The sequence below is a fragment of the Acinonyx jubatus genome, chromosome F2 (genome assembly GCF_027475565.1).
Source record: "Acinonyx jubatus isolate Ajub_Pintada_27869175 chromosome F2, VMU_Ajub_asm_v1.0, whole genome shotgun sequence".
NCBI lineage: Eukaryota > Metazoa > Chordata > Mammalia > Carnivora > Felidae > Acinonyx > Acinonyx jubatus.
Genome location: NC_069394.1, coordinates 69,380,553 through 69,395,548, shown reverse-complemented (window position 1 = coordinate 69,395,548; position 14,996 = coordinate 69,380,553). Strand labels below are relative to the sequence as shown.

Sequence of the window (14,996 nt, the reverse complement as noted above, 5' to 3'; positions counted from 1 at the left end):
ATAGCTCTAAAGATCTGGATCAACAGAGACAGTGTAGTTGATCTTCATTATTTTAAGATTCTGTATCTGTGACTTTGTCTACTTGCTAACTTTTATTTACAATTCCAAAATATGGTGATTTTGTAGTCATATATGGACATGTGCAGAATGGCGAATAATGTGTTATCCAGCATGCACATAGAGTAAACAAGTGTCCTTTTAGCAGGCTATTTAATGAGACACTTTTCACATTTTTGTGGGTGATTTTTCTGTTTAAAATGGTCCTGAAATACAGTTCTATTGACTAGATTTCCCAATATAAAAGAAATGTACATTATTTTCTTTGTGTCTATTGAAAAATTTTTAACCTGTTTTTCATGCATATTTTCTCTTTTCTTTAGCTTCTCCACAAAGCAGATCTTGCTCTAAGATTTTCTAAAATATCTTAGAGTGTATACACATCTAAATGTATAAAAGTTGATCCAATACACCATGTCTTTTTATCTGTATAAATATACAATATTCTTTTATTGTCTCCAAAGTTTTGATAAACATGATCCTTTCCCTGAGAGATTTAATGTAATGAAAATAATTTTTACTTCCTGTGTGTTGCAATATCTTAAAGTCAATTTAAATATTTTAGAGACTCATTATCTCACTGTAACTAGAGAAAACTCCATTTTCAATAATGTTCTAGGGACTAATCTCGTCACTGACAGAGATGTAAAAATGGAGAAACATCATTATTGTCCTAATGGGGCTTAGAAATCTCCTAGTGGTGAAGAGTTAAGTCTTTCAATAATTAATACAAATTAAAGAGACAAAAGACATTAGAATACTGTAAATCAAGTGTTTTCATGGACCAAAGAAGTTGAAATTCAAATTTATTCATTTTTGTCTACATTTTTCAAATGAAAAGAGGGAAGCTGAGAGGAAAATAAAAGATCGCCTTTAAAAGACCAAGTTCTGATAAGAAACAGTGAAACAAAGGAGAAAGAGAAATATGTACCAGCAAAGAACTAGAGGATGAAGACATTAGCCAAGGGGCAATAAACAAGGACATCACATATTACTGTAACATTTTAAAATATTTACTGCATTCATTTACTGTTTCACTTATTTATTCGGTAAATATTTCTGAGTACCTGTTAGTGTCCATTGTTATTGAATGTATTAAAGGTACAGAGATGAGCAAAAGAGACTTGCCCTTTGTTCTCAGAAATTACGCATCTCTAAAATTAACAGAAAGATGTGCAACACAGATGTGCAAATATATGCATTTTCTATGTATAATTTCTCAAATACTTGAATAAAAATAAATTCTAGCATATTTGCTTATAAGTACAGACTATACAAGATAGGTGACAGAGAGACAGACAGACAGACAGACATTAGGAGATAAAGTTTCTAGAATCTAAGAATGGAATCTAAAGTCTAAGGGAGAGTTGATCCTCTGCCAGTGAAGTGCTTATAGTCAAACTGTTTCAGTAAATATCCATTATGCCAAGTACCCAGGCAGAACTTGCTTAATGAAATTATAAAACATAAATCATTGCTAATGTCTTAAAACAATATTGTTCTTAATAATTGTTACCAAATATTTAAATCCCAGCAAAACATAAATATTATAATAACGTAAATCCCAGAAAAATATAAATATCGTATAAATATTAAAATACTGAGTATAACTTCCGGATTGCACATGAAAGCTCAATTTAAACTACCTGCTTTCTCTGTGAAATCTTGAGCAGTAAAATGATAAGTCATGAAAACACGTTATTTACCTTTTGGTTTGTGTAGAAACTGAATTTCATTCCACTTGATCCAGATTCTAGAATCTTACTTCTCCAGTAGGAAGCCAGGAGTTTGTAGGACGTGGACTATTTCTCCTCTAGTGAACACTGCAAGTCTTGACCAAAAAAAATAGGTTTTTCTTACATATTTAAACAAGTCTTTGAAAATACATTTCAAATATACTACTTATGTTGAGTTCTGCCAATATTTTCTATATAGTAATAGCAATTCTGTAAAAATGAATGTCTAATGAATTTACTTTCTTTATAAGAAAAAATGTGAATTTATAAGAAATAATCCCACATTTAATTTTTCATTCTTATTTTCTAGTCACCAATTCTTCTTACTGAATGATGAATTACTCAATTCCTACCAAAAATTCTATATAAATTCCTATTTATTGGGCTTCTTCATGTTTAAAGTATGTTCTAGATTATTCACCAAGTCCTATTGATTCTATCCCCCAAGTTTCTCTTGAATCCACCCACTTCTTTTCACTCTACAGCTACCATCTTTAAAGAATCATTAACATTTCATATCTGGAATGCTGAAAAACCTTCAAACTGGTTTCCTGACAGCACCCCCCCCCCTTTGCTTACATTCTCCACAAAGGAAGATAAGAAATATCTGTAATATATTATCTCACTACATCACTTCTCTACTTAAGATTCTTTAATGACCACTTACTTGTTTTAGCGTAAAGTTTAAAATCTTTAATAAGACTTCCAGACCACACTGAACTCTCTAGTACTATCTCCCTTATTCCTGGGTGTTCACACATACTGTCCCTCCTCTTTGAATGCTTTTCTTTCTTCTGTCCCATTGTTACATTATTCCCTGGTCTCAAATAAAATATAACATTTATGGCAAACCTTACTAATTCTTTCTTTAAAACTAAATTATTTTTTGCATCTTCTGCTTAATGTGTGCAAAGCCACAATAGTATATCACTTCTGCTCTAATAACTAGGAAAAAACTGTAATTTACAAAATCGTAAATTTTCTTGAGTCCATCAGAGAGCTGAGGTAGCAATGTTGTCAAGTGAAACAAATTCCAAAGAGAGACAATCAATCCAAAAAGAGACAGAAAACAAACTGTTTCACCTTTGGCTGAGCACAGGAAAAGGACATAGCTCCAAAAAAAAAAAAAAAAAAAAAAAGAATAGTAAGAGATCAGGTAAAATTTTATTTTATTTATTTTATTTTTTTACAAGAACTTAAAGTCTGGTATTTATTTATTTATTTTTAATTTCATTTAATTTTTTTTAAATGTGAAATCTATTGTCAAATTGGTTTCCATACAACACCCAGTGCTCATCCCAACAGGTGCCCTTCTCAATGTCCATCAACCCCTTTCCCCTCCCTCCTACCCCCATCAATCCTCAGTTTATTCTCAGTTTTTAAGAGTCTTATGGTTTGCCTCCTGTCTCTAACTTTTTTTCCCCCTTACCCTCCCCCATGGTCTTTTGTTAAGTTTCTCAGGATCCACATAAGAGTGAAAACATATGGTATCTGTCTTTCTCTGTATGAAAATTTTAATGAATTCTTAAAGACCAAGAATGGCGTAGCATAACAACTTTTAATAACTGAAGTTAGAGACACAAGAAAAATTTGTATTGACTTAAAATCTCTTTTCCATAGGTCTCCATTGAGTGCTCATGGGAAATATTGAGGGCTGGCAGATGGTAAGGCATGCAAGCTGTGATTGTTTAGCTCTGGAATTACCTACTTCCTGTACACTTGCCTAATAAGCAAAAGACTTGCCTTAAGGCAAGTCTTCCACAGGCAAGGAGAGAACTAAGGACCAGGCTGAGAGGAATAGAAGCAAAAGTTTTCCTCTCTGGGGAGACAGGCAAGGAATTTTCTTGTATCCAGATTCCTGCACAGCTGCAAAGCAGAGGTCTGATGCTGCTGAAAGAGGGGCAGGAAATGCTTAAGGTCCATCATAAACTCAGCTACTTTGGTGAAGGAAGTACAGGGATGCTTAGAAAGCCACACCCCAAAACCCATGTTCACAGGGCCTGCCTGAGTCTGAGACTGAGCCACAAGACCAAAGACATGCCCACCTTACCCCTACTATGATCTTAACACCAAATAATGAGCAGCAGGAGAGTGCTTCCAGAGAAGGACAAAGAGCACGGGGGAGCCCCCAATGTAGCATAGTCACTCAAGGACTCCTGAAAACTGATGTAAGAGTATGAACAGTAAGAAATATCTTCAAGCACTCCAGGCCCTCCACTAAGCCTGAGATGATAATCATCCATCGCTGGAAGAACTTAAAGCTTGTGGTATACTGAAAATAACAACAGCATCAACAGAACTGAAACACGGTCAACTTCTGACTAGGTGGACTCAACTCCTCACACTAATGGCATAGAAGAGGAATGCCCAGTTTCAGGTGTAAGCATTATTTACCTAATTCTGTTTTTTTTTTAAATTCATAATGCCTATTTCAATACAAATTACAAAACATAAAAAAGCAAATAATCTGTTTCTAGGAGGTAGAGAAATTAAAAGAATGAGACTCAGAAATACACGAGATGTTGTAATTATCCGGCAGGGATGTTAGAATAAATATAGTTATATGTTGAAAGATCCAGCAGACCTAGTTTATGAGCAGATTAGGAATTTTACAGAGATGTTAATACTAGAAACAGCTATGTCAATTCCTCAATTATGTGTTGCCATAGCTCTGTACTTCCCTGACATGATACTTCTTATAATGTGCTACTTTTACTAAATGGTTAAATTGTCTGTCTATGGCTGGTGATTTTATTAATCCTTGTATTCCCACTTACATCCTTATAGTTCCTACTTTGGAGCTTGGCCCATACAGTAAGTGATTTATAAATATTTGTGAGAACAAATGATTGATTACGAAAGTGATAAACATAATACATCTTTCACATTGTATTTTGTTAATTTAGTACAGATTCAAATATATATTCCAGAAAGGTTGGCTTACAGTTATAATAAATTTAACTTCAAAAAATATACGTGAAGGCAAAAGATAATTGTTTCAACATTTTTAAAGAATGATATGGGGCGTTGGGGTGCCTGGGTGGCTCAGTCGGTTAAGCGTCTGACTCTTGGTTTTGGATCAGGTCATGATCTCACAGTCCGTGGGATCGAGTTCCAGGTCAGGCTGTGCACTGACAGTGTGGAGCCTGCTTGGGATTCTCTCTCTCTCCCTCTCTCCCTCTCTCTCTGCCTCCCCCTTCCCTCAAAATAAGTAAATAAACAAACTTAAATTATATGAGGTGTAAATAAAGAAAAACAGAAAAGATGCATTACAAAATTATGAGATTGAAACGCAAAGTTACAGAATACCTAAGACCTAAGACAGTTTAACCGAGACTATCACATTTCCATGCCTGCCACTCCCACCCTCAATCCAGGCTCCACAGCATCTACAAACTATAATGATGTTCCTGGGACAGTGGTGCAATTACCTGGATGTCTGTGAGACCTGCTTCAGAAAGACACACATACCAAACACACAGATATATATATATACACAAAAGCTAGATGGCAGCCACACCAGATGCGAGGTTGACTAATCTATCCTGCTTTTCTGCTAAAAGGTTTATCTTCAAAACCCAGAAGTGATTCTCAGCTTAACAGAATCCAGGGGAGATCTCAGTAATTGACGTGGAAGGGGACAGCATTATTCCTCTGACCCACTGGTTCCAAATAACTTTGCTCCTCTAATTGTGGGCTGTAGCCCGGCAACATAAGCGCCACTTGGGAGCTTGTTAGAATTGCACAAGTTTGGACTCTACCTCAGACCTCCTGAATGAGAATCTGCACTTTAACAGCATGCCAGGTGATATGTGTATGGATATTAAAATTTGCAGAGCACCCCTTCATTTCCATTTCATGACACACTGCATGCCAATTAATGAAGAGACTCATGACTTACTCTGCAGCCTGAGGCCCAGTAGAGCTGAGGCCACATCAGAATTTTGTCATCCGGGAATTGGAGTGGCAATTTTATTCCATTTTAAATCATCATGGAGCTCGTGCTCAGGGACCATTTTAAATATCACTCATGGGAATTCTTCAAATGTTTTAAAACAAAATCAAACATTAGAACACTTCTAGTCAGTAAGGTCCAGGAATATAGATTTGTATTCTTTCTTATGATCAGACACCAGCCTCAGAGTTCTTTTGACCACACAGAATCTACATGCTTGACCAGGAATAAGGAAACAGGCAAGAAGGGCCTAACAGAGCACTGAAGCCATCACAAAAAAGAAACTACTTCATTTTTACTAAATGTGAATGATATTCTTATTTGAACAAATAATCTTTTAATTTAGTTGGAATTTGCTTTTAGGAAACTCATGGAGAAGAAACGTGTGTGTGTAAATACATATATACACATATAAAACACATACATTTAACATACATTATATGCTAGAAATATGGGGATAGCTTAATCCTCTCATAACTAATCAGAAGGTAGAAATGAAGCTCTTAAAACAGAGACCTCTCTAGGGACAGGAATAAAAATACCATGCTACTAATGTCTGAAAATCCAGGCATCCAGGCGGCTCAGATAAAGCACAGATCACAAGGGACACTAAAGTCATTCAAAATGTATTTGCTTGTAGCAACTGCCAGTGCCATTTTGGGCACAGCTGTAACTCACAAACAACCTCCCCCTTGTCTGCCTTCCTCCAGGGAGTCCTTCCATCCATCATTAGACTTCATATACCAGGGATGACAAAAGGGTAGCCTATTGACATAGGCTCAGCTGCCCCAGGCCTCTACAAACGCACTTTCTCCCTGGCATCACACACCAGATAATGCAATATTCATTGTTCACATAAAACCATATGCTGCGCTGGCATGAATCCCATCATTCAATATTTACACCTGTGCCAGCCCCTGTGATTCTCCTTTGTGGGAAACCTAGGAACAGAATGCAAGCATACAGCCAACTCTAAACATCCGAAATGGTATTTTCGTCTTACTCCTTCCCAACATGCTTACAATTTACACTTAAATGAAAGAAAAATGACAAATACTTCAACTCACAACTCTGGTTGTGAATACTGGTCTTCAGTGGTGACTGACTGGGAATAATGTAAGCAGATGAACCACACAACTCTGGTTGTGAATTCTGGTCTTCAGTGGTGACTGACTGGGAATAATGTAAGCAGATGAAAAACACAATTGATGGCCACATGGGCTTGCTGCTCAGAAACAAATCAACCACAAAAGTAATTGATAGAGAGCCCAGCCCAACCACACTTTGGTTGCTGCTCCCTAGTTCAGACTGAGTTCGACTGTAAAACTGACTTTGGTTTTTGGAGGCAGCCAGTGTTCTGTGTCAGCTTTGTCCAGCACACCTGTTCAGATAGTGATGGCCAAAAAGAACCTGGGATTGGAGTAGACTGAAAAACAAAACAAACAAACAAACAAACAAACACTCTTGAATTTTTATTTCTGAGTTATCAAGTCTCACAAATGAATATATTAATGACAGGGGATTGGTCAAGACATGTCCTGGAGGCAAGCAATGCTTATGGGGGAATGTATTCTTTCACATGCTGTTCACAATGTTGGACAACTAGGCAGTGGGTTTATATTAGGAGATCAATAAAATATGGCTCCTGGGACAAATCCAATTCACTGGCTATTTTTACAAATATCGTTTTCTTTGAGCACAGCCACACCCATTCATTTATATGGCATTACAGCTGCTCTGAGCTGCAATGCAGAGTTGAGTGCTTGCAACATATTGATGTATTTGCAAGTAAAACTCCATGAAAGTTTTCAACGTTAAAGGCAGTGACTGAACACACTGATGAATCTGAATTCCTGCTTGCAACCTCATTAAAATAAAAATATTTGGGGATTAATAAAGGCATAAAGCTACCAAAACAGAATATAAATGAAGATGATAGCCACCAAATTCTGTAAGCTGGAAAGCTGAAGGAGAAGCAGAAACTTACACCACATACCTAAGAAAACTGATCAAAGCGGTGAGTGTGGAAACACATGTAACCTAATTTGCATTGCAGGAGGTGGTGCTCTCAGGAATCTTTGCAGGGACATGGGGTCTGGTGGAGCACCAGGATGGATGTAAAGAATATTGGAAAACTTCTGACAATACCAAGAATTGTCAAAGGATTTGAAACAAACAGGCAAAGGAACATTTGTACATTGCTGATGGGAGGGTACATCAATACTTTGCAAAATAATTAGTCAACACCTAGTAAGGTGAAGATGCATATACTTTATGATCCAGAAATTCCATTCCTAAGAGTATAACCCCGAAGAATTGTAAAATAGACACACCTAAAGACATGAATAGATGTTATTTGTATAGAGAAAAATGAATGCAAATGGAATGCCTATCAAGAGTAAAATGGATTAATACATGGGGCATTATTCAGAAGAATAATATGAATTAGAATTATACAGATTATTATGAAAATAATGTTGATTAAAGAGTTCCATGTTTAAACAACAAACAGATATTTTGTGTGGCTTGGGCCTACACACACAGTAAAAGTATGATGTGGAAACATGAAGTTGCCAATTTGTAGGTAAAAACAGATAATTATCAGGAATTTCATAATTGCTTCTTCTGGAGAGTAAGAGCTAGAAGTAGATGTGAGCAAGGAACTGCGATTTGTTATTTACATTGTTAAAGTGGTTAATTTCTAAAACACCTAAACGTACTTTTTGGATAAAATTTTTAGGAATCAATAAATACAACAAACTCCTGGAGTATATTATTGCTTCTCACAAGGAGCAATACTCTTGTTCCTTTCATATTCATAAGAGAAACAAAGCAGCTCATAGATCTTTGATTGTTTTCATTTTGCACGTGGTTGCCTAACTAAACAGCGCAGACTGGAATGTATCCTCTAGAGAAATGGGAAGTGAGACGGTTTGACCAGACACCTTCACGTGATTCAGCCATAAGTCACTCTTCCAGGTGTTCTTCCTCTATGCAGCATACATTTCAGATCTTGGTGATTTTTAGCAAAAGTCTAGGACAGATGACCAAATTCATATTGCAGAGGACCTGAAAGGTAGTGATTACTACCTTTGTTTCTGCCAGTGTGTAGTGAAATTTTAACTTCCATTCTTTGACTCAAAGAATGTAATATATATATATATATATATATAACAACATAATATATATATAATATATATAACATATTTTATAGTTCCTGTAAATCTCCATGATGGTTCAATTATTCCAGTAAGTAATTAATCCCCATAATGTCACTTTGCTGTGTGGTATTGCTAATTTTCCTTTCTACGTAAAAGGAATCAACAATGAGTTCAAAATGAGGATAGCTCAAAACCACTGTGAGAAGGATACACAGAGTCAATGTCAAAGACCATGGAATTAGTGTGTAGAGTATTTCCAATTTTAAAACCAGGAGAACTAGAACACCTATTAAATGCCTCCTCCATCCTGGGCACTGCTCTAGATGCTAGGGAAGGGGGATAAAAATCCCCATTTTAATGGAGGCTATAGTGAGTGTGTAATATTTCAGATGGAAAAAAGTGTAATACTGCAGGAAGGGATTCTATCTTATATTTCACTGACCCCTTAAATGCATTTGAATAAGTTCTTTTTCTTCCCCTTCTTCCTCTCCTGCTGCTTCTTTCCCTTTTTATTTTTGGAATAAATTCTAAAAAATGGAAAACTTAGAATTTCACTAGATAACAGAGTTTGTACAGCAGAATATTAATGACACAGGATAGAGAAATCATCACTAACTTTAAATGAATGCCCAGTGTTGACATCGCATTCAGTGCTATGAAGTATTTGAAACTAATTTGTAGTAGAGAAACCTACTTATCACACCATAAGGCAGAAATCAACAAGAATCACTTCTATAGCTGAAATTAATGTGAATTTTATGGTAATAACGTTCATTCTGAAACTGCTTCTTTGTTGAACATCTATTCTCAGACCGTTTTGCAGAAAAGAATAAGGGAAAGAGAAAAATATACAACCTATCCCATAACAAGGACAATTATTGCAAAGTATGTGTTTACAGGTCAGTTAGAACTATTGTATTGTGAAGCTCCTTGAGGCCGATTTCATTCCCTTCTCCCCAGTGCTCAGACACCTGCTTTGTGTCAGGAGAAGCAGCTCCTGGCAGCTCGGGGGAGGCTAGGCTGTAATCACAGCTGCCATCAGTATGAGGTGCGGCACAGAGATGGCACAGATCTGCCCTTGAACTCACCCTCTCTGAGGTTGTGTCAAGAAGGGAAGAACATAACACTATCCTGCCTAAGGTTCTGAAAAGTCCATTGTTGAGGAGAGCATTTTTAATAAAGCAATCTGATCAAAGTGGCTCAGAAAATGTAAGTCAATTTTAAAAGTCACTTGCTCCATTTGTACTTGAGGAAGCTCTTACATCTTTTCCATTAGAACTTATTTTCTGAGGTTCCTGAAGAATTCATAACAGCCTCTGTGGAACTGCACATAAAGTTCAAAGGAATTCCTAACTGAGGGCTGTTAAAGCAAAGATATAAATATAAAAAGGTACAAAGCAATTAGGGCATTACTAAACATAATGAGATTCAATTAAGGTAGAAGTTGTGGAGAATAAAGAAGTTAAACTAGGAATCTTTCTGAGAAGACTGAAGAAGAATTTGTTTCTGATTGGATTCACTCTTTCATTTGTGGCATGTCACAGTTCTGGACAAAATCGTCAGGCTCAATTTGTATCCTCTTATTCATAACAGTGATAATGAAGAGTGGCTTGGAGGAATCCTTTGTATGCCCAGTACTCTCCATCAATAATCCCAGCTGCCTCACATAGAGAAAAGATATGATAGATATGTAGATATGTAAAAAAATATATTCATATTTTATATTATTTATATTATATATATTTATACTATTTCATATACCTAGATATCTATATTGCATATAAATATCCATATTTAAATACAAATAAAATTATATAAGGTATAAGTAAATTATCTTTAGAAACTTTGCTAATATACCCTAAGTAAAAACAGTACATTTATTTAAGAAGTCACGCAGCACCTCCTTCCAAACATGTTCTTCTTTCCAAGCCTCACCCATATAGAAATTCTAAAGGGGTCCCTGCTTAAATGACAGCTAAATTACAAAGGTACTTCTTCCTGACTACTAGGATGTACTAGTATTTTTACATCATTGGAAATGTGCACTGACCCAGAATTCATTCTAAAGAAAAGTGAAGGGTAGAAGCCTTTCTCCCTTCTGAATTACCGTTGTACTTACCATAAAAACCCAACACTAAATAACAGTGCCACATCTGTCAGTAATTATATGCCTGTCTTTTGGTTCTTTCCTTCTGAATGTACCAGAAGGAAAACAGGTTCTTGGTGATGCCCCGTCGAATGAAGGGATCACATTCATTTTGGGATGACAGCATGGGAGGTATTAGAAGTTAGGCTGAGGGGATTTCGGGTTTCACTTTAGGTAATAAAGACTACTGAATTGAAGTCTAGTGCCACTGTGCCTAACATCAATTTAAAGAGAAGCTGAGTAGGGGGCACCTGGGTGGCTCAGTTAGTTGAGTGTCCAACTTCGGCTCAGGTCACGATCTCACAGTTTGTGAGTTTGAGCCCCGCGTTGGGCTCTGTGCTGACAGTCTGGAGCCTGCTTCGGATTCTGTGCCTCCCTCTCTGCCCCCTCCCTGCTCATACTCTGTCTCTCTCTGTCTCTCAAAAATAGATAAATGTTTTTAAAAAATCTTCAAAAAATAAAGAGAAGCTGAGCAAGATGGCCCAGCTGAAATTTAACCATCTACTTTGCCAAGTGAATACAATTCAGGTGACAAAAAGAAGTGAGAAATGCATCAAGAGAGATTGATCTCTGGAGAGATCTTTAGAGCTACAAAAGCCTTTCCTGGATACAGGTTTTTCCAGTCTTTCTTGGGACTGGGTCTAGAGCTCCTTAGAAGCCAGAACACTAGGGAAAAAATCCAGGGAAATGTCTCTTACTATTTTACTATTCCTATATCCAAAAAACACAGCCAAAGTGAATATTATAAGTGTTCTTTTACTAGGTCTAGATCACCTGCAATATGGAGATAGCTGTATGAGAGAAGGGATTATATATAACCATCAATTTTAAGTCAGTGCCTACCAGGTACCTTGCACACAGTATTTAATAAATGTTACTGGATGTCATACCAGTGATACATTTTTCCCAAACCAACAGAGAAAGCAGTGAGGGTTTTTTACTTCTCTACTTGGGCTAACGGTCTACCATTGTAAGAGCTTGCCAGGCCTGATAGTCGAAGGTAACAAAACCAAATTTTAATTTAAATGAGTCTTACCTTCAGAAATTACTGCAGATTTACTTAAGATCAGTGTTTTTTCTTTTTATATTGAAGTGTAGTTGACAGAACAATATTATATTAGTATTATATTAGGTATACAACATAGTGGTTCAACATTTATATACATCATGAAGTGATTACCACGATAAATCTAGCTACCATCTGTCACCATATACAGTTGTTACATATTATTAACTGTATTCCCTATGCTGTACATTGCATCTCTGTGTCTTATTTATTTTATACCTGAAAGTCTGTACCTTTTAAATCTCTTCCCCTGTTACACCTCTACTTCTACCTCTCATTCATGGGCAAACACCAGGTTGTTCTTTGTATCTATATCTGTTTTGTTTTGTTTTTTAGATTCCACATAGAAGTAAAACCATATGGTATTTTTGTTTCTCAATCAAACTTATTTCACTTAGCATAATACCCTCAGGTCCATCCATGTGGTCACAAGTGGCCAGATTTCATTCTTTTTTATGGCTGAATACTACTCTATTGTATGTATAAACCACATCTTTATCCATTCATCCATCCATGGACACTTAGGTTGCTTCTGTATCTTGGCTATTACAAATACTACTGCAATGATCATAGGGGTACATATATCTTTTCAAATTAACGTTTTCATTTAGATCATTTTTTAAAGTGTATTTATTTTTTGAGAGAGAGAGAGTATGCAAGCAGGGGGAAGGGCACAGAGAGAATCCCAAGTAGGCTCCATGCCGTCAGCACATAGTATGGTATGGGAACTCGACCCCATGAACATGAGATCATGACTTGAGCTGAAACCAAGAGTTGGACGTTTAACCGACTGAGCCACCTAGGTGCCCAGTTTCTTTTTTTATTATCAAAAACATAGTCCCCATCCACTTTAATCTTTACACTAGAAAACTTAAATGTTAAGAAAAACAAAAGGTGGAGACACCACATGTAGTTAAAAGTTTTTGCGGATTTCCCCCAGTGCTTGCCTGTCCATTTTATCAATTCTTGACGCAACAGACAAATTACTGAGTGATTATCTGAGCATCAAGAATGACTTCATGAAGGGCGTCACCTCCACTATTTTATGCATATGCTACTTACAAGCAAAGTGTGCAAAATAAAGAAATTTAAATCCAATGAGCATGCAGTAGGTATACAGCCTGTTCCACCTACTTCTACTTCACAAGGAACTGTTTACAAACACTTCCTTTGGAACTGTCCATGTCACTTTTAGACAATTAGATAATGCATGACGACAGAGAAACAATTGGGATGTTATTAAAAATTAATAGCTATTAAAGCCTATATTAGAACAAAGATTTCAAATAATAACCTTCCACCTTAAGAAACTAGAAAAAGAGCATACTAAACCCAAAAGACGCAGATTGAAGGAAATAAAAAAGATTCGAGCATAAATAAACCTAATAGGAATAGAAAGTGGAACAAAACCAAAAGTGTTCTTTGAAAAATAAGGGGCCGCCAGAATGCTAGGGATTTCCCTTTCTTATTCCTGACTTTAAAATTCGGGTATTCTCTCTTTTTTATTTGCCAGCTTTGCTAATGGTTTGTCAATTTTACTTTCACATTGAAAATATAGAGGTCTTTGGTATTTTAGCAAATCATCATACTCCCAAATAAATAAACCTGACCTAGGAGAAGTGATGAAGTTGCCTGGAACAATGATCTCAAACCATCTGTAGTTTTTAAAAATTTGTCTCCAATTTGTTGTGGATCAGTGTTTCTGTAAAATACAATCAAAAATATTTGCCAGAAAAATGAAACGAACAACATTTGAAATACTACCTAACATTTTATTACATTCCACAGACATAGAATCACTCTTTGAAATTGCTGGGAGAGTTTCTAAATAGTCACTCTCCATTTCCTCACCTCATGGTGGACCAGCCCACACACAGGCCAGAGGCCAGCACGTCCAGGCACGCTGGCCTGGTGGCATTCTCATGTTTCTCCACAGAGCCACACCTTCAACGATCCAGTCAGAGAATAGGTGGCACTCCCTTTCAGACTAATGCAGACCGCCAACCACAGAGCCCACAGATTGGTAGAGGTGCACGCCCATCAACCTCTCGGGCATGTCCTAAGCACGCCTCTGGCCCCGAGAACTGCGCTCTGGCTTCATTGGTATATCTAGTAACTCTTCATAGCCCTTATTCCCCCAAGAATTTTCCTCCTACGCCTCCTTCTCAGGCTTTTGAATCTATCTGCTACTGGCCTCTATTTACCATTGCTTGCTCCAGCTAGATGCCGATAGCACACGTCTTCACATGTTTTTGACAGAAGTTATCACTGCCAGAGAGCTGCTCCCACCCCAGAGGGGTCAAAAGAAAGGGGAGCCCCTGTGCCAGTCCGTCAGGGAACTATCAGACATGCCAAAACTCACAACCAGTTTTTTGAGAACAAGGTTTATATTGTCCCTTTGGACCAGCACGTCTTCCCAGTTACGCGGGCCACTGTCCAGACAGCCACTCCTGAGCTGGAGAATGAAGGATGGCAGGAAGGCAAGCAAAATAACTATAATGCTTTCATAATGAAATTTACAGTATTTTTTTCCTTCATTCAGCACCTGCTTCATTGCTGTGAGCTTTTGTTTAGGTTGCAGGATTCCAAAAAAGTTGATAATATCTGTTTTGCTAGCTCAATGATTGGTTTATTTGAGGTACTGATTATTGTAGCTTCCAACTTTTTCATTTTTCCATGACATCACAGTTCAATTCAATGGACGGAGAATAGACTTTCCAATAAATGGTGTTGTGAAACTGGTTGTCTATATGAAAAAGCATGAAGTTGGATCCTTATCTCATACCACGTATAGCTAAAAATTAAACAAAGACCTAATATAATAGCTAGAAACAGTAAAATCTTAGAAGAAGAGAAACAGGAGTAAATCTTTGTG

At 36.8% G+C, this 14,996-nt stretch overlaps 1 long non-coding RNA gene across 1 annotated transcript in view; it reads right to left on the bottom strand.

Moving 5' to 3' along the window:
• Window positions 1-14,996, bottom strand: part of LOC128312774 (uncharacterized) — a 167,902-nt gene that overhangs the window by 58,043 nt on the left and 94,863 nt on the right. Inside the window, exon 3 of the long non-coding RNA XR_008292468.1 lies at window positions 1,764-1,888. This is a non-coding gene — a long non-coding RNA (uncharacterized LOC128312774). The remainder of the gene's footprint in view (window positions 1-1,763; window positions 1,889-14,996) is intronic.